The sequence below is a fragment of the Ornithorhynchus anatinus genome, chromosome 11 (assembly GCF_004115215.2).
Source record: "Ornithorhynchus anatinus isolate Pmale09 chromosome 11, mOrnAna1.pri.v4, whole genome shotgun sequence".
Classification (NCBI taxonomy): domain Eukaryota; kingdom Metazoa; phylum Chordata; class Mammalia; order Monotremata; family Ornithorhynchidae; genus Ornithorhynchus; species Ornithorhynchus anatinus.
This window is the reverse complement of record NC_041738.1, coordinates 50,323,123-50,347,346: the sequence shown is the minus strand read 5'-3', so window position 1 is coordinate 50,347,346 and position 24,224 is coordinate 50,323,123. Positions and strand designations below refer to the sequence as shown.

At 48.5% G+C, this 24,224-nt stretch overlaps 1 protein-coding gene across 2 annotated transcripts in view; it reads left to right on the top strand.

The window, feature by feature from the left end:
• The window catches only part of GAN (gigaxonin), a 113,763-nt gene that overhangs the window by 73,476 nt on the left and 16,063 nt on the right, over positions 1–24,224 (top strand). The window contains exons 12-13 of one of the 2 annotated variants that reach the window (XR_005660509.1): positions 14,267–14,367; positions 14,886–14,935. The gene's annotated coding sequence lies outside the window, so the exon portion shown is untranslated. Of the gene's footprint in view, positions 1–14,266; positions 14,368–14,885; positions 14,936–24,224 lie in introns of those variants that run through there. The other variant, XR_003762814.2, reaches the window with a different exon arrangement.

The window sequence follows — 24,224 nt, the reverse complement described above, 5'->3', positions numbered from 1 at the left end:
ATGAGATAACCGGGGCACAGAGAAGTAAAGCAACTTGCCCAAGGTCACACAGCAAACAAGTGGCAGAACTGGGATTAGCTTGTGAAGGAGAGAATTGAGGGGGAATTTTCTAAGGGCGTCCTGGTTTATAAAGTCAGTTACCACATACCCACTTGCAATTGCTTCCATCTGATGATCTCTACGTCCTGTTTCTTTTGAATGGCCATGCGGTCATTTGTCCTCCACTCAAAAAGGCCCGGTCAGGACTCTGAAGGTATGGGTTGTTTTGGGCTTTGGAAACTCTGTCTGCCTCTGAGTAGCACCGTCGGTACACGTCCAGTAACAGAGTGATAAATAGGAGATATAAAGTTAAATGACTGAAGGAGCTTGGTGGAGAAGACAACATCTGAAACCAGAAGAAAGCATTATACTGACCTTTATTTTTGAAATGCTTTCTTAGTGGGCCAATACCAATTTGGATCCCCGAACCCCAAATCTGTACAGAAGTCTGGATAACAGAAAGATGTTGGGAGTTCCTCAGATGACTGAAGAAGGTTGTGAGTTGATCTGCTAATGGGTTTACAAGTAACATCCCCTCCTGAAAGGAGACAATCACCCAGATGAAAGGTGAGGCATGAGATGCTTTATGAAGTGGCTATTGCCTTTGGGGAACTTGTTTAAATTCCTAATCCCCGAATGAGGAAAGAGTGGCTCTGAAATTACTCCCACCATTTGCCTTTCTACTCTGATCACAGTCTCATCCACATGAGCAGTAGAGCCTGGTCACCAAGTCGTTCTTGGGATGTTTTGGCAACGCCGGAACGGCCAGGATCTGGCAGTGCGACATGCAAGGCCGTTCTCTGATTTTTGCCTACTGAAGCCCTGCGGTGAAATCTAAGGCGCTGTCTCCCTGGATTACATTTGCGGGTGCGTTTCAAAGGCTGTTGTACCCCTGGAGAGAATTTGCAGCTTTCTACAGAAGAAGGCGATTCTTTTCCAAGGCAACGCAGACAATAGAGCTCTGTTCCTCTTAGAGTTCTCTGATAACATTTCTGTGGTGCTTAAGGCGGCGTATTGACTCCTTCAGATCCCAGTGGCACCATTACTACTATAGTCCCTAAATGGTCTCAGAATAAACGCATCTCCCTGAGTTCTGGCTTACTACCAGAGAGGCAAGCACCCTAGGGATGCCCCGACTTGGTAAATATTCACGTATCCACTTCCCGGGTGTTTCTTTTCACGTTGCCTTCTGCCTTCCTAAGAGGGGCTATTTTCCACTTTCAGAATCCTGGCTTTGCGTTGTTTTGAGGAGTTTCTCTTGACCTTTTCGTGGCTCAGTGGAAGGAGCCTGGGCTTGGGAGTCAGAGCTCATGGGTTTGAATCCCGGCTCTGCCGCTTGTCAGCTGTGTGACTGGGGTCACTGAACTTCTCTGTGCCTCAGTTACCTCATCTGTAAAATGGGTATGAAAACTGTGAGCCCCATGTGGGACAACCTGATCACCTTGTATCCCCCCAGTGCTTAGAACAGTGCTTTGCACATAGTAAGCGCTTAACAAATACCACCATTATTATTATTATTTTTTTTCCTCAGCCATCCAAAAAGGTCAGAATTCTGTTTGCTCTTTAGAACTTGGGTCCCTCTGTGGGTTTGTGGTTTAGTTGACATTATCTTGATAATCCAGAGGCAATGAAAACAATCAAACGAGACCAGATCATTTGTCTCTGTGTTTTCCGAGGGTGGCGGACCATTTCTGGTGGGCTATTCTTATCTCTGGGCCTAGGACTCGATGCTACGTGCCTAGTCCAGTGCTCTGCACACAGTAAGTGCTCAATAATACCACTGATTGATGCTATTCAACTTTGAGACTAGATTCCTTAATCCTTGGGGGTTTTCCCCTGAAATGACTTCCTGAATGAATTCATGTCCACCAAATCTCGTTAGCATGAGGACAGCGATCCAGTAAATGGGGTGCCAATGTCATTTTAGTTATAGGACGAGTTTTGGAGGATCCTACTGACTTCTCCACAATCTTTGTGGGGTCTTCTGAAATCCTTTTTCACCAAATTGAGGATTCTTGAGGTATATCAGCCTCCCTTATCCATCAGTGCCTACACTGTGTTAAGAACATTTAGAAAACTAGAGAACACTCATTGCCTCTTGGTTTCTTTGGGGTGTTTGGGTAGATTCCAGAATTTTCATTCCTACCCCATTTTATCCCTTGAATGCTTTCTCAATTAGGGCTGTGTCTGTCTTTTTTCTGGATCTATGCATACTGAATCTCACTGTCACTAGGTTTGGTTATTGGTGCTCATAAATGGGACTGTGTAGTCCCAAGCAGTTGAGGGGAAGCTACCACAGATTAAGCAAAATTCAGGTTGAACTAGTGGTTGTAGGCTCTTTTTTGTCTCCACACCTGCTCTTTCCAAGGGTCACAAGGAGGCACTAAAATGGACTTGAGTCAGACCTCCTGCTGTTTTTCCCAACCCACCAGGCTGAAAAATGCTGTTGGGTGGGCAAAGCAAAAGGAGGGAGAAAAGCAGAACGGGAAGCTCGGTAAAGAATCCAATTAAATCAGAATGGCGGGGGCCGTTCTGATTTTGGTGGGTTATTTCTACCTCTTCCTCTCATTCGTTTGACTTTTACTGGTTTCCGTTGCTCTAAAACACCTCCGTAGAAACTTCATGGGGAACCATCCGTAAAGCTAACCAAAGATATTACACGGGTTGTGTTGGCGCATTAAGCTGGTTGGCAAGGGTTAATTTGGCCTTTCTCGTGAGGACCACGTGTGTCAGGGTGAGAAGGATATTTAAGTAACACTTCTGCCAGGACCTTTCCCAGTCCTTCTTCTCCCGGGCACCTCTCCATAGGTGCTTTTATGTAGCGTTCCTTTCAGATACTTGAAACGTGGAAAGAGGAGTTGACCTTTCCCCTCTCTCCTCTCTGCTCTCCCAGGAAATACACGTTAACAAATGACACGGGAACTTAAATACCTGGGAGGATTTTCTTCATTACTAATTTCATATATGTTCAAATTTTCAAAAATAGAGGGAATTTTCTTTATCGGAAGCAGCTCAAGACTATAATTAGCAAATTAGAAGTTTCTTTCTCTTCAAGCACATACTTGGACCATACTTAACTGGAAAACTAGAAAGATGGCTTATTTTGGAAATGCTCAGTGGCCTTGGTAAGAGAAGCACATAATATTTAGATAAAATGCTTAGTTAATAATAGCCAGTGGACTTTTTTGGTATTAATAGGATTTGTATCAAATGAGAATTCTGGTTGAACTCACATTGTTCCCACTTTCCTTGCTCCTTCATCCCCGTTCCCACTTCCTCGTCACGAGTAATGATGGTGAACCTCAAAATTCCTCCATTATGTCATATCGGTTATGGCGCAGATATGCAGCTTGATGAAACGATCATTTGAGCAGAAACGGGAAGGAGGCATTTGCTAAGAAGCCGGCGCGCAGGGCCTGAATTATTGTTCGACCAATGGAATTAACGGGGAGATGGTGGTTTGTCCTTCAGACCAAATTTGCCCTCACCCCGCCACCCTGTAGGCTGAACTCCAGCAGCCCCTTCTCCCTGCCGGCTCTTGGTGACGGGTTGCTGATTTCATGCCTCCTCTGTCTTCCAGTGGTGACAGACTGGGGAGATTTGGGGTCACAGCAGGTAACGGTTTGCGAATGAGAATCACCAGTGGTGTTTATGAAATAATATATTTGTGTGTGTGTGTGTGAGTGTGTGTATTATATATATCAATCCTATGTAAAGAAATTAATTGGTGTGCTTATTGACAGGTGCATGACCCTTTCCGATGTCAGAGAAAAAATTGTTAGAAAAAAGTAATTTCCCTACCACAGAAATGGAAATTCAGACTGAATCTTTGTAATTTCTCCTCACATCTTTCCTTCCATTTCTACCCCTTCTGTGCTTTGCATAAGACTCAAAAGAGAGTTTTATTGTGCAAACTTTCAAAACAAACTCTATCCTCTCAAACCCAAGCCTTAGCTTATAGCGTGTGTATTTTTTGACAGGGGAGATGCTGACTGTTGATCCTTTTTAAGGATCATAATGATCTTAAAATTCCCGAAATCTACGCTGTAAGCCTGCATTCGGATGAGGTTACCCTATGCATGATAAAAACAAATGGCCGTATTGAAAGAAAACATGCAATCGAATGTTATTTTGTGACCTACTCCCAAAAACTGGCTTTTACAGTTTGGGATGGAGGTGAATAGGAAGAGTTAGCTAAAAATCTATTCAGTTTCTAATTCCTAGGTTTCAAGCGCTCTAAAAACTAAACTACCTTCAGTAGAATTGTCTTAAATTGTTTGTAATTTAAAATTTAAAAAACTCTGTGCGTTCACTTTATTTGACTTTAAGCCATGAATCCCCATGTGTAGTTCAACCCTATTTGGGCGAATTTGCTGCAATAATTTTGAATATTTCTGTCGGGGTATCGTTTAGCAAAATTGGAGGTGTTTCCTGGAGTAACCCCTCCGAGAGAGTTGCTTTTATGTTTCACGTGGATTATCGACACAAAAGGGATGTGTTCGCTTCCTTGGATTGAGTAGCACTTTGTTTCCGCGTTCCATAAAATCATGGGTCGCGAAGGGTTGGTTCCCTCGGTCGAGCATGTGAACTGGACCCTGGGGACTCGTTCGCTGTTGTGCTGTAATATTGTATCGAGGAACAGTGAAAGTGTTTTATCTTTTTAAATGGAGTTTGTATTGACTGGGTTTTATAATTGTAAGAAAACAGAGTGTTGTATTTTGACCTGAAATTTGTGTATGGTAAAGTGATTTTGCTTTATGTATTGGAGGATTCTTCAAAACTTGAACTATTTTTTAGAAGGGTACAGACCAAAAAGGAAGGTCTCAAAGGTGTTTAATAAACTAACCTAAATAAAACCATTTAGTCTGGGAAGGGATTCTAATTATTGCCTTCATTTTGGAGCCGCGCACGCGTCTGAAAGGAGCAGAACCAACACATGGATGAACAAAAGAATCGCAAACCCGGGTGCTTTCTGGCACAAGGGTTTGGTATCTGATGGTATCTTTCATCAGGTGAAGGGGCACGTCCATACAAGTATTCTACGATCAGATCTCTCGGGTACTCAATCGGTGATATTTATTGAGCGCCTACTACGTGCAGAGCACTATTATAAGTGCCTGGGAAAGTACAGTAAGCAGAATTAGGAGACACATACCCTGTCCGCGACTCACTGACTGACTCCATGCACAGCCCTTCCCTCCCATCATGCTCAATCCTGACAGGTGTGTGTCGTCGCAATAACGTCTTCGTGTTCTGACCAGGATGCGCAGTGAAGGCGCCCTTTCTTAGAGAACTCACTGGACTTCCGTTTGCCCTGATCTTAAAGAATCAGCTGGACACGCTTGTTGGAGATGGCAAAAAGCCACTTCTCTGTGAGCGGGCAGCGTCAGAATGACACTGCTGTCTGGGGTGGAGCGGGGAGGGGAGGTTATTTTTATTTCTGCTCTGCTAACGTGCTGATCGATCAATCGATCAGAGTTAACAGCCTGCTTAGATCGATCAGAGTTAACAGCCTGTGTACAGAACACTGGGAGAGTACGGCGTAACAGATTGGTAGGCACGTTCCCTGGATTGTTCATTATTTGCTATTCCGTAACTTTAGAACAATCACAAAGAGAAGGTCTTTTTTCCTTTTTTCTGCATGGGACTATTTATCTTCCAGCAGCGGTCATTCAGCTATAGGACCCTCTAAAAACAAAGTTGTGAACAAACAGCTCTCCCCGTATCACGGCTTCCACCTTCAACTTGAGAGGGGCTTAGTTGTCTCAACTTCTCAGGATCCAGATGGGTGAGGAGAAGCAGGATCAAGTCCCAGCCGACATCCTGTTAGCCGGATCCAAGTTCCCACTGTATGCGGGCGCTTTACAAAGCGGTTGGGAGTGTAAAATGGAAGATGAGATCCCTGCCTTCAAGGGAATTTCCCAATCCAGTAAGTTCCTTGGGGGGCCCTCAAGTAGAGTTGGTCAATGTAAACGGCTTTGCCTTGGAAAATTCTTCCCACAAAAACACCCTTGAAAGCTAACTGAAATCCTCCCAAGCCGACGCAGGCTAAGCTTATTGATCTTCTTGTCGTTGGTTGCATTGGATAACGATCAATGGTATTTACCGATCCCTTACTGTGCGCAGAGCTCCGTACTTAGCGTTTGGGAGAGTTCGATTCAAGACTGTTGGTAGACATGTTCCCTGCCTTAAGGAGCTTATAGTCTAGGTAGTCTGCCCATCTTATCGCATTTTTGCTTGACAGCCACCTCACTGCAGGTTCTTTAATAAGAGAAGCAGTGTTGCCTGGTGGTCAGAGGACCTGGGCTCTAATCCCGGCTCTGCCACTTGTCTGCCACTTGTCTGCCGTGACCTTGGGCACTCACTTCTCTGTGCTTCAGTTACCTCGTCTGTAAAATGGGGGTAAAGCCTGTGAGCCCCTTGAAGGACATGTACTGTGTCCGGTCTGATTGTTGTATCTACCCCAGTGCTTAGTAGTGCCTGGCACATGGTAAGTGATTAGCAAATAACATTAAAAAGAAAAAAAAAAAGACTACCAGAGCAGAACGGAGGCAATCCTTCAAAGAGGACTTATGTTGAGCCTCCCGGAGAAGGTTGCTTTTTACAGGACTAGTGGCTGTTCTCTTCTGTGAATAAACAGAGAGCCATGGTCTCCAGGACTTCGCTATTGGCCTGAGTTCAGATCTTCTTCAATCACTCTGAAAAACAGGCGCAAAGAGGACAAGTGAAAGAAGAAGTTGGGCAGTGTTTGCCAGGAAGTTGAAACCTGGTCTATGGAGCACTTCACGACTAATGAAGAGTTTCACCTTATCCCCTCTCCCTCCACCCCCAACCCCCAATTTAGCTGCAGAAAGTTACTGAAGTAGAAACCGGCCCCTCTCTTGGTGTGTTTTATAGGCTAAACTGAGCCAGGAAAGCTGGGGAGTTGTATTTTAAAGTTGGATGATCTCTACAACCCCAACGGGCACCAGCAGTATCCATGGCCTGGTGGGGTTGGAGGGCAGAAACACCAGAATCCCTGGTGTTCTCACTTGCCTTGCAGGAAGTATTGGTGGGGAACTGGGTTTCCAAGACCACCTCAGTTCAATTCAACTATATTTATTGAGCGCTTATTGTGTGTAGAGCACTGTACTAAATGCTTGAAAGAGTACAGACACCGGTAATGGCTTGAGGCTCCACGGCAGCGTGTTCTTCCGCAGGCAGGCGTGGACCCATCCCTGGCTTTTGGAAAAGATTTTGGGACTGGTGGCCCTCCACGATTCCTGAAGGCTCCGCCACCAGCTGAAGAGCTCATCTAGCCTATCCCCGCCCCCAGCTCCCCCTCCAACCCTGAGGTCCAATTCCAGTCGGGCAGCTTGTTGGTCAACCTGTGATTTTCAAGATTTCATTACGATCACTGTTGACCTCCCAGCTCCGCGGAGAGGTTCCTAAACCCTATGAGCATGCAGCCGGTAGAGCGTAAGCTCGCTGTGGGCAGGGGCTGTGCCTTAAGCTTTTGAGTTCGTGCCCGAGCCTTTAGTGCAGTGCGCAACACTCATCAAATACTATTACTATAATTACTCCTCCTCCCAGGCCTTGGTCCTCCTGGCCCTATCAAAAAATGTGCCAAAACCAGATTATTGCCCTCACCGCAAACCCAAGGAAGTCCAATCTGCATGCAGGAAATAGAGACCGTAATCAGTAGTGTTTATTAATCCCCCTTTAAGGTCTGCATAGCACCGTTGGGTGAGTATAAAAGAGTTAGAAGACATACTTTATGAGCTAGCAGGGGAGGCAGACACGCAAATAGATTTCAGATAGGAAGGGTCAGAGTAACTTTTTCTCCACCCTCCCTTTTGTCTGTGGTGTGCAATGAACAAGGAGGAAGGCAAATAAATGGGTGTGTGTGCCTGCCTGCCAACATGACTTCCTGTCACAGTCCTAGCCCCCACCGGGCCGCCTCCTTCCTTAAAAGCGGTGAGGTGAGTGCTCTTTCTTAACCAACAAGAGACGCCTGAGTGGAAAGACCATAGACCTGGGAGTCAGAGGACCTGAGTTCCAATTCCTACTTGGCCACTTGTTAGCTGTGACCTTAGTCAAGTCACTTTATTTCCCTGGTTGTCACCTCATCTGTAATAGGGAGATAAGACTGTGAGCCTCATAATGGTGTATGGGCTGTGTCCAATCTGATTAGCTTGTATCTACTCCAGTGTTTAGTACAGAGTAAGTGCTTAACAAATACCATTAAAAAGAAATAAACCAACAAAATCTTGAGGTCTTTGATCTGCTAATAAGCACTTCATAAATACCATTCCTTAGAGTCTAGCACTGTCAGTATAAGGCAATCAGATCTGACAGTCCCTGTCCCATGTGGCACGTGCCGCCTGAGAAGGACGGGTCTCTTTTATCCCCATTTTGCGGACGAGAAAACCGAGGACAGAGAATTTGTGACTTGCCCAAGTTCCCAAAGCAGGCACGTGACAGAGCTGGGACTTGAACCCAGGTTTCTTGACTCCCAGTCCTATGCCCTTTCCAGCAGGCGACGCAGCTGTACACTGAACAAACGTGTTAAAGCGGACACGACACAAATGACGGACACTTCATCATTTTGAAGGGCTAGACACCGTCGCCAACTGGCTGGGATACTCGAAACCAGGTAAAATTTAATCCGGGAAAGGCTTTTGGAGGAGGTGGGTCTTTAGAAGTGTTCTGGAGAGAGAAAGGGACAGTTTTTATGGAAGTGGCAGAGGAGGGTTGTTCCAAGCAGTGAGGGGCTGGGGGTGAGTCAAACAAAATGTAGAACGGCAGGGAACATACCTACCGATTCCTTTGTTGTGCTTTCTCCCAAGCACTTAGTACAGAGCTCTGCACAGTCAATAAAATTTATTGAGCGTTTACTGTGTGCAGATTAGGGTACCAAATGCTTGTGGGAATACAGTATAACAGACAAATTCTCTGCCCACAACAAGCTTACAGTCTAGCAGGGGAGACAGACATTACTGTAAATAAAGTTACAGAGATGTACGTAAGGGGTGTGGGGCTGGGAGGAGGCCTGAATGAGGGGAGCAAGTGAGGGAGAGACAAATGGGAGTGAGAGAAAAGGAAAAGAGGGCTTAGGAAAGACCTCTTGGAGGTGATGTGCCTTCAGTAAGGCTTAGAAGGAAGGGAGAGAAATTGTTTGTTGGAAATGAAGAGGGAGGGTGTTCCAGGCCAGAGGCAGGACGTGGGTGAGAGGTGGGCGGCTCAATAGATACCATTGATTGCTTGAGGTTAGCGTGGCACCAGGGGAGAGCACGAACTGCGAGATGAAGCCCCTCCTGAGCCTTGCGTTTTTCTGTTCCTGCTGCCAGTTTCCCTCTGGAGCTAACAGGCCCACCCAAACTGCTTCCCTGCCTGCCCCATCCACACCTGCCAGGCCAACCTCCACCCACCACCACCTCCTCATCGTCCCTTTTTCTCCTTCCTCGGTCCTCCTCTTCCTCCAGTTTCTGTGACCTCCTCCCTGCGCGGATGGCTCCCGAGTCTGGGTTTCTCTCCTTGACCTCTCACCTCTACATCAGTCCTGTATTTCCTCTTGGCTACAGGAGAGCCAAACCCAGCTTTCCCATTTCCATCTTCAAATGCAATTAGGCAGAAATTAAGCTGACTAGCTTCACACCCAAGCCTCCACCTCTTCCCTAATTCCCTTTCTGGATCAATCATAGTACTGTCAAGGGCTTAGTATGGTGCTCTGCACACGGTAAATGTTCAAAAAATGCCATGAATGATGGTTTTTATGGTACTCGTTAAGCGCTTAGTTTGTTTCAAACGCTATTCTAACGTGGGACTCACAATCTAAATAGGAAGGGGAATGGGAGAACAGGCTCAGAGAAGTTACCTTGTCCTTACACTCTCGTTGTGACCTTTGACAACTCTCATTCAGCATTAAAGTGCCTTTAATTGGACAGCACTGCCAGTTCCTCCTCTACATCCTCTCAATCCGTTTCTCCACTCCTCAAGAACCTCCAGGGGTTGCCCATCCATGTCCGCATCAAACAGAAACCCCTTACTATTGGCTTTAAAGCACTCGATGGCTACAACTCAGCCCTCACACTTTGCTCCTCTGATACCAGCCTTCTCGTCTGTCCCGATGCTGACTCCTTGCTCTCATCCTCACTGCAGCCTGTAACTCCCTCCCGCTTCATGTAGTAATAGTTATGATTGTGGTATTTGGTAAGTGCTTACTGTCATCTAAGCACTGTTTTAAGTGCAGGGGTAGATACAAGATAATCAGGTTGGACACAGTCCCTGTCCCACATGGGGTTCACAGTCTTAATCCCCATTTTATAGATGAGGTAATTGAGACCCAGAAAGGTAAGTGACTTGCCCAGGGTTACACAGCAGACATGAAGCGGAGCCAGGATTAAATCCTACGTCCTCTTGACTCCCAGGCCCATGTTCTTTCCACTAAGCCACGCTGTTTCATGTCCAACAGACCACCCTATTAAAATTACATCTCCTTCAAGAGGTCTTTCTCAACCAATCCCTCATTTCCCCACTCTATCTGTCCTCCTTTCTACACTTTCTACATTTAGGTGCGTATCCCTTAAACACTTTGGTATTCCTCCCAGCCTGCAGCATTCATTCATTCATTCAATAGTATTTATTGAGTGCTTACTATGTGCAGAGCACTGTATTAAACGCTTGGAATATACAATTCGGCAACAGAGACAATCCCTGCCCAGTGACGGACTCACAGTCTAATTGGGGGAGACAGACGGACAAAAACAAGACAACATAATCACAATAAATAAAATCAAGGGGGTGTACACCTCATTAACAAAATAAATAGGGTAATAAAAATATATACAAATGAGCTCAGTGCTGAGGGGAGGGGAAGAGAGAGGGGAGGAGCAGAGGGAAAAGGAGCTTAGCTCAGGGGAGATGAAGGGGGAAAGTGGGAGGGAGCAGAGGGTGGAGGGGGAGCAGAGAAGGAGCAGAGGGAAAATAGCTCAGTCTGGGAAGGCCTCTTGGAGAAGGTGAGCTCTCAGGGCTTTGAAGAGGGGAAGAGAGTTAGTTTGGCGGAGGTGAGGAGGGAGGGTGTTCCGGGACGGCGATAAGATGTGGGCCAGAAGTCGGCGGTGGGATAAGCGTGAATGGGGGATAGTGAGGAGGTGAGTGGCAGAGGAGCAGAGCATTTGGGGTGGGTAGTAGAAAGAGAGAAGAAAGGTGAGGTAGGAGGGGGCAAGGTGATGGAGAACCTTGAAGCCCAGAGTGAGAAGTTTTTGTTTCATGTGGAGGTTGATAGGCAACCGCTGGAGGTTTATGAGGGGAGTGACATGCCCAGAGCATTTCTATAGGAAGGTGATCCGGGCGGCAAATGAAGAATAGACTGCAGTGGGGAGAGACAGGAGGAAGGGAGATCAGAGAGGAGGCTGACACAATAATCCAGCTGGGATATTATGAGAGCTTGTAGCACCACGTTAGCAGTTTGGATGGAGAGGAAAGGACAGATCTTGGCGATATTGTAAAGGTGAGACTGGCAGGCGTTGGTGATGGATTGGATGTGTGGGGTGAATGAGAGAGCCGAGTCAAGGATGACACCAGGGTTGCGGGCTTGAAAGTCGGGAAGGATGGTCATATCGTCCACAGTGATAGGGAAGTCAGGAAGAGGACAGGGCTTGGGAGGGAAGATAAGCTCAGTCTTAGACATGTTGAGTTTTAGGTGGCGGGCAGACATCCAGGTGGAGACATCCCGGAGGCAGGAGGAGATACGAGCCAGAAGGGAGGGGGAGAGAACAGGGGAGGAGATGTAGATTTGGGTGTCATCTGCATAGAGATGATAGTTGAAGCCGTGGGAGCGAATGAGTTCATCGAGAGAGTGTGTGTAGATGGAGAACAGAAGAGAGCCAAGAACTGACCCTTGAGGAACCCCAACAGTTAGAGGATGGGAGGGGGAAGAGGAGCCCGCGAAGGTGACCGAGAATGAATGGCCAGAAAGATAGGAGAACCGGGAGAGGACGGAGTCCGTGAAGCCAAGGTGAGATAAGGTGTGAAGGAGAAGGTGATGGTCGGCAGTGTCGAAGACAGCTGAGAGGTCGAGGAGGATTAGGATAGAGGAGGAGTCATTGGATTTGGCAAGAAGGAGATCTCGGGTGACCTTTGATTAGAAGGATTCATGTACAAATCCTTCTAATCTGCTACTTCCCCTATCAATTGGTCAATCAATTTTACTTACTGAGTGTTTACCAGGTGCAGAGCACTGTCCTGAGCACTTGGGAGAGTACGATATAACAGTAGAACAGACATATTCCTTGCCCACAGTGAGTTTACAGTCTATCTGTAAATTTAATGTCTACCTCCCCGACTAGACTGTAAGCTCCTTAAGGGAAGGTGTCTGTTATGTTGTTATAGTCTCCCAGATGATTCTATAGTACCCTGCATGCAGCAAGAACTCAACGGATGGCATTGATAGATTCCTTCCTCCTGATCGGTGCCAATCGGCACTCCCGCCTTCCGCCTCCTTGTGGTTTTCTGCTTCTTGGAGCCCCTAACCCCTTGTTCTCTGAAAATGTGTAGTTGGGGCCTCTCCTCCTAGGGCTGGTTACTGCCCTGGGGGCCGGCCATCCGAGCTCCCTGGAGGGCTGGGGATCAGTCTGATGCTGGTTTGGAGTCTGCGTGTGCGGCTGGGCTGCTATAACGAGGCCCAGAGGAGGCTGCCTTCCTGAGCTGGGCCCCGGGGGCCCTGAACCTGGCCTCCTCCTCCGGGGAATGGCTCTCATACGCTGCTCCTATCTGACTCTGACTCAGTCCCCGGGCCTGCTTTGAGCCCAGGGGGGCCGCTTGGGCAGGGCCCCAGGCAGTAGGTAAGAATCCCACTGGAGCTGGGAGCTGATCGGGGAGAATGTGCCTGGACAGTCTTAGCTCCTTGCGGGCAGGGGCTGCATCTGCCCCTTTTTGTACTTTCCCAAGTGCTTAGTACAGTGCTTTGCAAAAAGGTATTCAATAAATACCAATGATTGATTGAAAAGCCTTTCCTGGCCTCTGTGCCCTTGCTCTGCCCCCTCCCCCCCAACCAACACTAATGCCCCCAGTAGCCCAAGCCCTCCCTTCTGCTATAGCTCTGCACCCCCTCCCCCTTCTTTCGTGGTGCCCAGGCTCCACTTTCTGGGGGCTGCTGGCGGGGAGAAAAAGTAGCACGATGTGAATGAGAGAGGGATGGATGGAGCCATGTGGGAGGAGGGAGGCAGAAAAGGTGCTGGAGTTTCCCAGAAGCGCAGCCTGCAAGACGGTAGTGGGTTTGAGAAAGATGGGCCGGCCGGGCAGCTGCGGTGACCGCTGGGGGGAGGGAGGATCAGTCAATCGATCGATGGCATTTTTTGAATGCTTACTTTGTGAAGAGCGCTGTACTAAGTGCTTGATAGAGTGCAATACAATAGAGTCGTCAGGCACAGTCTCTGCCTTCAAGGGGCTTCCAGTGTACTGGAGAAGCTTCCGATCTCGGAGAGAAGGTAGCAGGCAGTCGAATTTGTGTGCAGAGCAGTGTAGCTAAGCCCTTGGGAGAGAACAGTATAACGGAGTTGGTGGTCGCGTTCCATGTCCACAACAAGCTTGCAGTCTTGTGGTAATGTAAGAGAAGCAGCACGGCTCAGTGGAAAGAGCCCGGGCCGGGGAGTCAGAGGTCATGGGTTCGCAGTGTCCTCATCTGTAAAATGGGGATGAAGACTGTGAGCCCCATTTGGGACAACCTGATTACCCTGTATCTCCCCCAGCGCTTAGAACAGTGCTCTGCCCAGAGTAAGCGCTTCACAAATACCAACGTTATTATTATTAACGTGGGGCTTGACTGCGAGCTACCCGGGGAGGGGATCTGAGGGTGAGGACAGCCGGGCCCTGAGCTGGCTGGAAGGGCGGGCTGGAACTAAAATCAATTGATCGCATTTATTGAGCGCTCACTGTGTGCGGAACACTGTACAAAGCACCTGGGAGAGTATGCTATAAAAGGTTGGTAGACACAGTCTGGAAAATTCCATGGTAGAGAAGGCTGAAAGAATGCTACGTCACGAAGTCCTTCACTTAGTTATTCTCCGGGGAAGCCGGTTCTTTATTTGCCTAGTTGCCTTTAAGACGCAGATTCGGGTCCTATTTTTCTCTTCCTGGGATGGCCGACTAGAGGCAAACATTTATGGAGAAGAGGAGCTCGGGAGACATTGTATACCGTATGATGAAAACTCAAACGAGACATTTCTGAATCTTGTTTCACAACCAGGAATCCATGAGGTTAGAACAAGTCCAGAGGAAAGGAGGCATTGTTGTCATTCCTGCTATTTCCAAAGAAGAGCTCAACGATCGAGGGCAAAAGGGACGGTAGTAAGTTGAAGTAATGAAACCGGGCACCCATGAGGTTGCGTCTTAAATCCTTGCCAATTTGGGGAAAGTGTGATATGTTACTCAAAGAGCATTGTGATTTGGTAACAGTGAGAGCAAAGAAAAAGCTCAGCAGAGGAAGAAGAGAAGCAGCGTGGCTCAGTGGCGAGAGCCCGGGCTTGGGAGTCAGAGGTCATGGGTTCAAATCCCGGCTCTGCCGCTTGTCAGCTGTGTGACTGTGGGCAAGTCACTTCACTTCTCTGGGCCTCAGTTACCTCATCTGTCAAATGGGGATTGACTGTGAGCCTCACGTGGGACAACCTGATTACCCTGTATCTCCCCCAGTGCTTAGAACAGTGCTCTGCACATAGTAAGCGCTTAACAAATACCAACATTACTAGTATTATCATTATTATTAAGAAGTGTCCAGTTAGATCTCATCCCAAGCAATTGGGAACTAGGCTACTGACGATCCCAGTAAGCTTACCAAGAAATTTGTTTGCTTTTCCTGTATGAACCAGAACATTTTCTAGTCTGACTGATACTACGAAAGAAGTTACAGAGCAGATGCTAGCCAGTAATTCTCTCTGAAGAAATGTCTAATATTCAAAGTGTTAAGACAAGGATGGTCTATGTGATCTTGGCTGGTAAATCATTTCTGGTGCATGTTTGAGGCCATACTTGCTGGTTCTGAAGCCATTCTGAACATTTAGAGATCAACTCCACCATCTGTAGGAGTTCTGGCAGGTAAGTGGGCTGGGTATTCTTCAGGGCCCATGGAAGAATCCTGAAACCACCTTGGCGTTGTCCCTGGTACACTGAGAGGATGAGGTGGGGGAGAATTAAGCCAGTGTACTTGGCCCAACAGAGGGGAGAATCACTCTCCCATGCCGCAGGATCAGAGAGGCCACCCACGTCTCCGCTTCTGCCCAGCACGAATGGGATGCAGCTTGGGGGGAGAGGAGGGGCCTGGATTCAATCATTCATTCATTCATTCAATAGTATTTATCCAGCTCTTACTATGTGCACAGCACTGTACTAAGCGCTTGGAATGTACAAATCGGTAACAGAGACGGTCCCTGCCCTTTGACGGGCTTACAGTCTAATCGGGGGAGACGGACAGACAAGAACAATGAGACGCAGCTCGGAGGGAGAGGAGGGGCTCCTAAGAAGAGGTTCACCTGGATTCCCTGGAGTCCTCCTCCAGCTTCTCAGACTCCTAGCGATCCACCAATCAATGGTATTTATTGAGTGCTTATTATGCACAGAGCACCATACTAAGTGTTTGGGAAAGTAATAATAATGATAATAACGGTATTTGTTAAGTGCTTACTATGTGCCAGGCACCTTACTAAATGCTGGGGAGTATATAAGCAAATTAGGTTGGACACAGTCCCTGTCCCACATGGGGCTCACAGTCTCTCCATTTTACAAACGAGGTAACCGATACACAGTGAAGTGACTCGTCCAAGGTCACACAGAAGATAAGTGGTGGAGCCAGGATTAGAACCCATGACCTTCCGACTCCCAGGCCCGTGCTCTATCCGCTATGCTGCTTTACAACAGTGTCGGTAGACGCGATCCCTGCCTACAAGGAGCTTCCAGTCTACAGAAGCAGCGTGGCTCAGTGGAAAGAGCACGGGCTTTGGAGTCAGAGGTCATGGGTTCGAATCCCAGCTCGGCCACTTGTCAACTGTGTGACTTTGGGCAAGTCACTTAACTTCTCGGTGCCTCAGTTCCCTCATCTGTAAAATGGGGATTAAGACCGTGAGCCCCACGTGGGACAATCTGATTCCCCTCTGTCCACCCCAGTGCTTAGAACAGTGCTCGGCACATAGTAAGTGCTTAACAAATACCAACATTTATTTATTTATTTTTACAGGAAGGAGCTAAAAGTCTCCTTCTATGCCAGGGAGCTGATGGAGGGGGTGGGGATTAGGAAGAGCCTTGCGTGGCTGGCACAAACATGGCTTGGAGAGTGGCCCGTGGACGCTCGACTTGCTTCGAATCAAAGAGACACTCTGGAAAGAGGAAGGGGAAGAGATGGGCCATCCTCCATCCCGAGAGGAAAATGCAGCCGAGTTGCACTATTCATACCCTCATCCCGGCTCCACGGCACCAATATACACCTCTGTAATTTTATTTATTTATATTAATGTGTCTCTCCCCTTCAGGACTAAGCTCACTGGGGGCAGGGAATGTGTCTGGTAGGTTGCTATATTATACTCTCTCAAGCAGTTCGGTGCTCTGCACACTGAAGTAAATAATGATAAAGTGACTGACACCCTTCCGGGGTGACCCAAGACACTGGAGAGACGATCTGCAGGGAACTCTGTGGTGCACCATGGCGGAGCCCGGGGCCAGGGTCTCCGCTGGTGGACCAGAAGCCCCCATGATGAAGGACTCTGAGCAAAAAAAAAATGGAGAGTGGATCGGCCCTCGGGGTCGAATGAAAAAATCCAGGATAAATAGCCGTAGTAATAATGGTGATATTTAGGTAGTCACTAGAGAACAAGCACTGTACTAAGCATTGGGGTAGGCTGTTTATCTTGCATCTACCCCAGGACTTAGTACGGTGCCTGGCACACGGTAAGTACTTAAATGCCACAAAGATAATCAGGTGGGACAGACTCACTGTTCCACATAGAGATCAAAGTATTAATCCCTACTGAGAAGCAGCGTGGCTCAATGGAAAGAGCCCGGGCTTGGGAGTCAGAGGTCATGGGTTCAAATCCCGGCTCTGCCGCTTGTCAGCTGTGTGACTGTGGGCAAGTCACTTCACTTCATTTACGGAGCACTCCTGGGGCACAGTGCACTGTGTACTCAGTGTTTGAGATGGTACAACAAAAGCACAAGAAACATTCCTTGTCCACAAGGTGTTTACACTCAGAAGGGAGAGACTGATCTTGCTTTTTAATCGGGCCTTATAAAGAAGCAGTGTGGTTCAGTGGAAAGAGCCAGGCTTGGGAGTCAGAGGTCATGGGTTCGAAACCCGGCTCTGCCACTTGTCAGCTGTGTGACTGTGGGCGAGTCACTTCACTTCTCTGGGCCTCAGTTACCTCATCTGTCAGATGGGGATTAACTGTGAGCCTCACGTGGGACAACCTGATTAACCTGTATCTACCCCAGCACTTAGAACAGTGCTCTGCACATAGTAAGCACTTAATAAATACCAACATTATTATTACTATTTTAGTAATAGAATAGTAATCATAGCAATGCCAGAATAATAGTAATAGCAGAACTTATCCTAATACTTTCCTGGCTAGAGACCTATTTTGACATCACCTTCTAATAATAATAATAATAATAATGTTGGTATTTGTTAAGTGCTTACTATGTGCAGAGCACTGTTCTAAGCGCTGGGGTAGATACAGGATGATCAGGTTGTCCCACGTGAGGCTCAGAGTCTTAATCCCTATTTTACAGGTGAGGGAACTGAGGCACAGAGAAGTTGTGACTTGCCCATAGTCACACAGCTGACAGGTGGCAGAGCTGGGATTCAAACCCATAACCTCTGACTCCCAAGCCCGGGCTCTTTCCACTGAGCCATGCTGCTTCTAGTGGGGCTTCCTGTGAAAAAAGTTTTTCTACCTCAAACCAGAGAGAGGAATAATCGGCTCAAAAATCTCTGTAGCTTGTTATGGGCGGGGAACGTGTCTGCTGATTCTGTTGTACTTGGGAAAGTACTCGCCCAAGGACTTAGAACAGTGTTCTGCACGTAGTAAATGTTCAAGAGATGCAACCGGTGATAGCGATACTGGAGAGTTTCATGCTTAGAGGAGCAGCGTGGCTCAGGGGAAAGAGCCCGGGCTTGGGAGTCAGAGGTCATGGGTTTGAATCCCCGCTCTGCCACTTAGCTGTGTGACTGTGGGCAAGTCACTTCACTTCTCTGTGTCTCAGTTCCCTCCTCTGTAAAATGGAGATGAAGACTGGGAGCCTCACGTGGGACAACCTGATGACCCTGTATCTACCCCAGCGCTTAGAACAGTGCTCTGCACATAGTAAGCGCTTAACAAATACCAACATTATTATGCTTTTGAGCCCAAACTGTGAGGCCTTACGATGACATCATGGGGAGAAACCAGAAAAATGCTCAGCACATGTTTTCACCCCCATCCTCTCCGACGCTGTGGGTATGTGGGGGGACGGCACGCTCCAGAGAGAGAGTCCGGTAGGGTCCGGCAAGAAATGGTGATCTCAGGTGAGCGTGGGGAGCAGACTTCCTCGAAGTCTTTCATTCGCTGGTTACGGCCCAGTCAGATGGAGGAGTGGGAGGGAGGCGACTGAGTGGCCCCTACTGGCTTCAGGTCCAAGCCCAACACCCTCATCAGGTTGGTCTGCAGAGTTTGGAAGTTGGTGGGATGGGGTTGGGGGGTCAGTGTTCCTTTCAACCCCCACAGAATTCGCAATAATAATAATGTCGGTATTTGTTAAGCGCTTACTATGTGCAGAGCACTGTTCTGAGCGCTGGGGTAGATACAGGGTCATCAGGTTGACCCTCGTGAGGCTCACAGTCTTCATCCCCATTTCTCAGATGAGGTAACTGAGGCACAGAGAAGTGAAGTGACTTCCCCACAGTCACACAGCTGACGAGTAGCAGAGCAGGAATTCGAACCCATGACCTGTGACTCCCAAGCCCGGGCTCTTTCCACTGAGCCACGCTGCTTCTCTAACTGGGCCCCAGTCTGGGCTGGGAGGGGAAAAGGAGGAGGGGGAGACTGTTCAAGCATGAGCTTCTCCCCGCTCCTCCTCTTGGAGCAGAAAGGGAGGGAGAAGCAGTGTGACCTAGTGGAAAGGGCACGGGCACGGGAGTCAGAGGACCTGGGTTCTAATCCTGGCTCCGCCAAGCGTCTACTGTGTGACCTTGGACAAGTCACCTCTCTGTGCCTCAGTCATCTCATCTGTAAAAATGGGGATTGAGTCCGTGAGTCCGACGTGGGCTGGGTCCAACCTGATCACCTCAGATCGACCCCAGTATTTAGTAGAGTGCCTGGCACCTAGGAAGCACTTAACAAATACCATTAAAAGAAAGGAGGGGTAGTCTGACTCAAACTGGGGCTGGAGCTTTTGCTCCGACTTGCTCAGCAGGGTGGCAGGGGAGGGTGTTTAATAAGGAATGAAATTGCAGGTAGTTGTTCAGACCAGATGTGAGGAACTGGAAAGGTAGCTCAGGTGTCAGTCTTCCCTCCCTCCCTCGGTTCCTCTCGCTCTCCCTTCCCCCCTTCAGGCCTGGCCGAGCGAGGAGAACATCGCAGCATCCCGCTTCAGCCCTTCAATCATCCCCACAGAAAAGCACGTGAGCCAGACTTGAGCCACTTGGGTGCAAACCAAGTCTGGCTCCGAGAGGCCCAGGAACCCAGCGACCGACTGGCTCCCTGAGCCCCGGAAGCTGCTGGCGTCCTACTCCGCCAGTCTACACCCGGTGACTGGGTGCCCGCTGTGTGCAGAGTTCTGCACTAAGCAATCGAGTTAATAGACGTGAGATTGTAAGCTCTTCCAGGACTGGACTAGCGGCTACTAACTCTAATCAATGGATGGGATTTATTGAGCGCTTACTGTATCCCGGGCACTTTACCGAGCGCTCGGGTACAAAACAACAGAGTTGGAAGACCGGGACCCTGCCCGCAAGGAGCTTAAAGTCTAGAGGGGGAGGCAGACGGGAAAATAAATTGGCGATATGAACACGAGTGCTGTGGAGCTGAGGGTAGGGTGCTTAAAGGGTGCAGACCCAAGCGCGAGGCCGATACAGAAGGGAGAAAGAGTAGGAGAAATGAGGGATTAGTCAGGGAAGGCCTCTTGGAGGAGAGGTGATCTTAATACATTTTTGAAGGCGGGGAGGATGGTGGTCTGTCATATTGAAAGGGGAAGGGAATTCCAGGTCAGAGGGAGGACAAGGGCAAGGGCTCAGCAGCGAGACAGATGAGATGGAGGTACCGTGAGTAGGTGGGTGTTAGAGGAGCAAAGCGAGCATGCTGGGTTGTAGTAGAAAGTCAGCCAGGTAAGATAGGAGGGAGGAGGATCGCTGATTTCTCTACTCACCCAAGCACGTAGTATAGTACTTCACATGCGAGAGATTAAGTGGGGATTAAGTGCTAGAGCCACACGTGGGACAATCTCATTACCTTATATCTATCCCAGTGCTTAGAACAGTGCTTGGCACATAATAAGCGCTTAACGAATACCACACCCACACCCACCCCCCACACTTGAAGCACATATTCTCCCTCTCCCCAGCGGGGGAGGGGAGCTCTTTACCACCCCAGAGGAGGTAGGTAAGGGAAGAGTCATCATATTAGCAAAACGGTCAGCTCGGCTTGCAACCCCGCTCGGGGGCACGTGAGGAGCGTTGGCTGATTGATGGGCAAGATATTTGGCAACGCTTTTTATTGCCTTTCTTTCCCCGGTTGCTCTCATTGCATAATTCAGCCGATACTCCAGAGAGGTGGTGGTTAGCCGGTGGTGGGGATGCAGATGGGGAGAGGATTCTAGGCCCCACAAAGAAATCCCAGCAGCTGGTCAGACTGGGATCTGTGTTTCAGAGCGGACAGTCGAAGCGGCCTTGACGGTGTTTACTGAGAGGGCTGAGGCGGGTGGCCGCCGGGAGGCCCCGGAAACATTCCGGGGCACCCCAGGCCCTCGGAATTGGGGTCGATCTCTCAGAACTATGCCCGAACAATGGTCAGTGACCTTTGGGGAGCCCCAGAATCGGACGGGGTCCTTGTCTGCATCCGCTTTCTGTGCCCGCACGGCCTCGCAGAACCCCTAAGACCCTGCTGAGTCACCTCGCGACCGACAACCGAATAATCTCGGTTGTCCAGCGAGGGAAGCTGCAGCAAAAGGAAATCCACCCTTAATGGGGAGCCAAGATCTGAGGAAAAACAAGCAGAACCAGGCACAAATTCTTCTTTCCGAGGACTTGTTAAAGAGTGTTTTCCCAGCGCAAATAACTAGAAGCCAATGTGTGGGGAGGAGGAGGGAGAGGGAGATGGCAGGGGAGGGAGAGAGAGAAGGAGAAAAAGAGGGCAATAGAGAAGGGAGACAGAGACAGAGAGGCAAAAGCCACGGTGCCTGACCCACTTTCACCACAACGGAGATGGGGTCAGAACTTTGTTATGGTTGGAAAAGGGACATCATCTCAGAGTTGCTCAAGCTTTTAAAAAGCAACCCAACATCAAAAATTGGAAGAATGTGACTGAACTGATAGAACAGAGACTCGTCTAACTCCTCTTTCTACCCTGAAGGGTGTACGATGGTGGTGTTTTGAGTTAGGCTGTTGGCATCGGCAGGGTAAAACACCTGCATTTCCCAGCAGGCCGACCACACACGGGCCCCAAAGCCGTCTCGTCCCAAACTCTGGCCCTCGATCATCCCCGGAGTCGCTCCGTTCTCGGAGGCTAGAGGTGGCACCGGAGGGACTCGGCTAATTTTATCCTAGAGGGGGGCTTCTGTCTACAATTGAATGGGCCGGAACAGGTCTCTCCCTCGGGGATAGATCGAGTCCCCTCCCCGGGCTCAAATGAACCCAATCCTCCCCTTCCCCCAGGGGAGACTTGTTCCCCCTCGGGAATGGTCACATTTTTCTTTCAACAGAGTGAAATGCCTTTGGGTTAGTGACTGTCCTCTCCTGTCCTGTTGTCCTTTTGGCAAGTCAGAACAAGTTTTCCTACTCTCAAGGCACCTGCTTATTAAGATCAGCCCTACTCTCGCTCCTTGGTAAACTGTTATTAAGTGAAGTCTTTTCTTACTGCTCCTGCTTGGCATGTGTAATGATAGACCCCAGTACGGAGTCTGAAGAAGATACCATGAGAGCGGCACTGCTGGAGAGTTTTAAATTCTGAGCATGTGCTGCAACAGTTTCAATCGGCCGTGGGAGTCCTAGGAATCAACCTGGAAATGACTGTAGACCCAATTAATATGTTTCAATTTTTTTTTTCAAAGGGACAGTCCATTCATTCATTCAATAGTTTTTATTGAGTGCTTACTATGTGCAGAGCACTCTACTAAGCGCTAGGGATGTACAAATCAGTAACAGATAGAGACAGTCCCTGCCCTTTGACGGGCTTACAGTCTAATCGGAGGAGACGGACAGACAAAAACAATAGCAATAAATAGAATCGAGGGATTGAACATCTCAATAAAACAATAGCAAATAAATAGAATCAAGGTGATGTACATCTCATTAGCAAAATAAGTAGGGTAATGAAAATCTATACAGTTGAGCGGACGAGTACGGTGCTGAGGGGAGAGGAAGGGAGAGGGGGAGGAGCAGAGGGAAAGGGGGGAAAACAGGGCTTAGCTGAGGGGAGGTGAAGGGGGGGTAGAGGGGGAGCAGGGGGAGCAGAGGGAAAAGGGGGAGCTCAGCCTGGGAAGGCCTCTTGGAGGAGGTGAGCTCTAAGTAGGGTTTTGAAGAGGAGAAGAGAATCAGTTGGGCGGAGGTGAGGAGGGAGGGCATTCCGGGACCTCGGGAGGACGTGGCCCAGGGGTAGACGGCGGGATAGGCGAGAACAGGGGACGGTGAGGAGGTGGGCGGCAGAGGAGCGGAGCGTTCGGGGTGGGTAGTGGAAAGAGAGAAGGGAGGAGAAGTAAGAGGGGGCGAGGTGATGGACAGCCTTGAAGCCTAGAGTCCACTCCTCTTTCCAACAAGAAGATAGGCTAGCTTTAAACGATTGCTCTAATGTTTATGATTTCTCTGCTCTGCTAGGGTTTGCTTTGGATAGGCAGGGAAGTGTGACCCTGGGCCAGTCATTTACCATCTCTGTGCCTCAGTTACCTCATCTGTAAGTGGGGATTAAAACTGTGAACCCCATGTGGGAAAGGGACTCTGCCCAACCTGCTTATCTTGTATCTGCCCCAGCGCTTAGAACAGTAAGTGCTTAACAAATACCATCATCATTATTATTATTATTTGGGAAGAGTAGTCTTCTTGCCCCAGGGGTACAACAGGTCAGACAGGTAGGTAAACTGTCATTAGTCATTAGTCATCTTTTCCCAGGGCTGCTGAAAGCGAGTGGTTCTTAGCCCCAGGAAATGACTCACCTGCAGACTGTAAGCTCCTCGTGGGCAGGGATCTCTAGTACTTTCCCAAGGTCTTGGGACAGAGCTCTGCGATCGATCAATAAATCGTATTTATCGAGCACCTACTGTGTGCAGAGCACTGCACTATGTGCTCGGGTCAGTACAACACAATAATGTAGACACATTCCTTGCCTGCAGTGAGCTTTCTAGTCTCGAGGGACTTTAGGCTGTAGACTGTCAAGGGACCGTCTAAGGAACTCTATATTCATTCAATAGTATTTATTTATTTATTTATTTTGGTATTTGTTAAGCGCTTCCTATGTGCAGAGCACTGTTCTAAGCGCTGGGGGAGATTCAGGGTCATCAGGTTGTCCCACGTGGGGCTCACAGTCTTCATCCCCGTTTTACAGATGAGGGAACTGAGGCCCAGAGAAGCGAAGTGACTTGCCCACAGTCACACAGCTGACAAGCGGCAGAGCCGGGATTGAGCGCTCACTATGTGCAGTGCACTGTACTAAGCGCTTGGAATATATGCATTAAGCGCTCAGTAAGCACACACCCTATTGCACACAGTAAGCGCTGGTGTCATCGACTGATTTTGAGTCAGTCAACCAGGGGGTGGCGATGCCAATCATCAGTCGATCATATTTATTGAGTGCTTGCTGTATGCGGAACACTGTACTAAGCGCTCGGAAGAGTACAATATATCAGACCCATGCCCTGACCAATTTAAGCGCTTAATTAATGCCATCATAATAATACCTCATTTACTAACTCAATATCATCATTTATTCAATATTTATTTCATTTTTTTCCCTACACTCAATTAATCCCAACTGCAT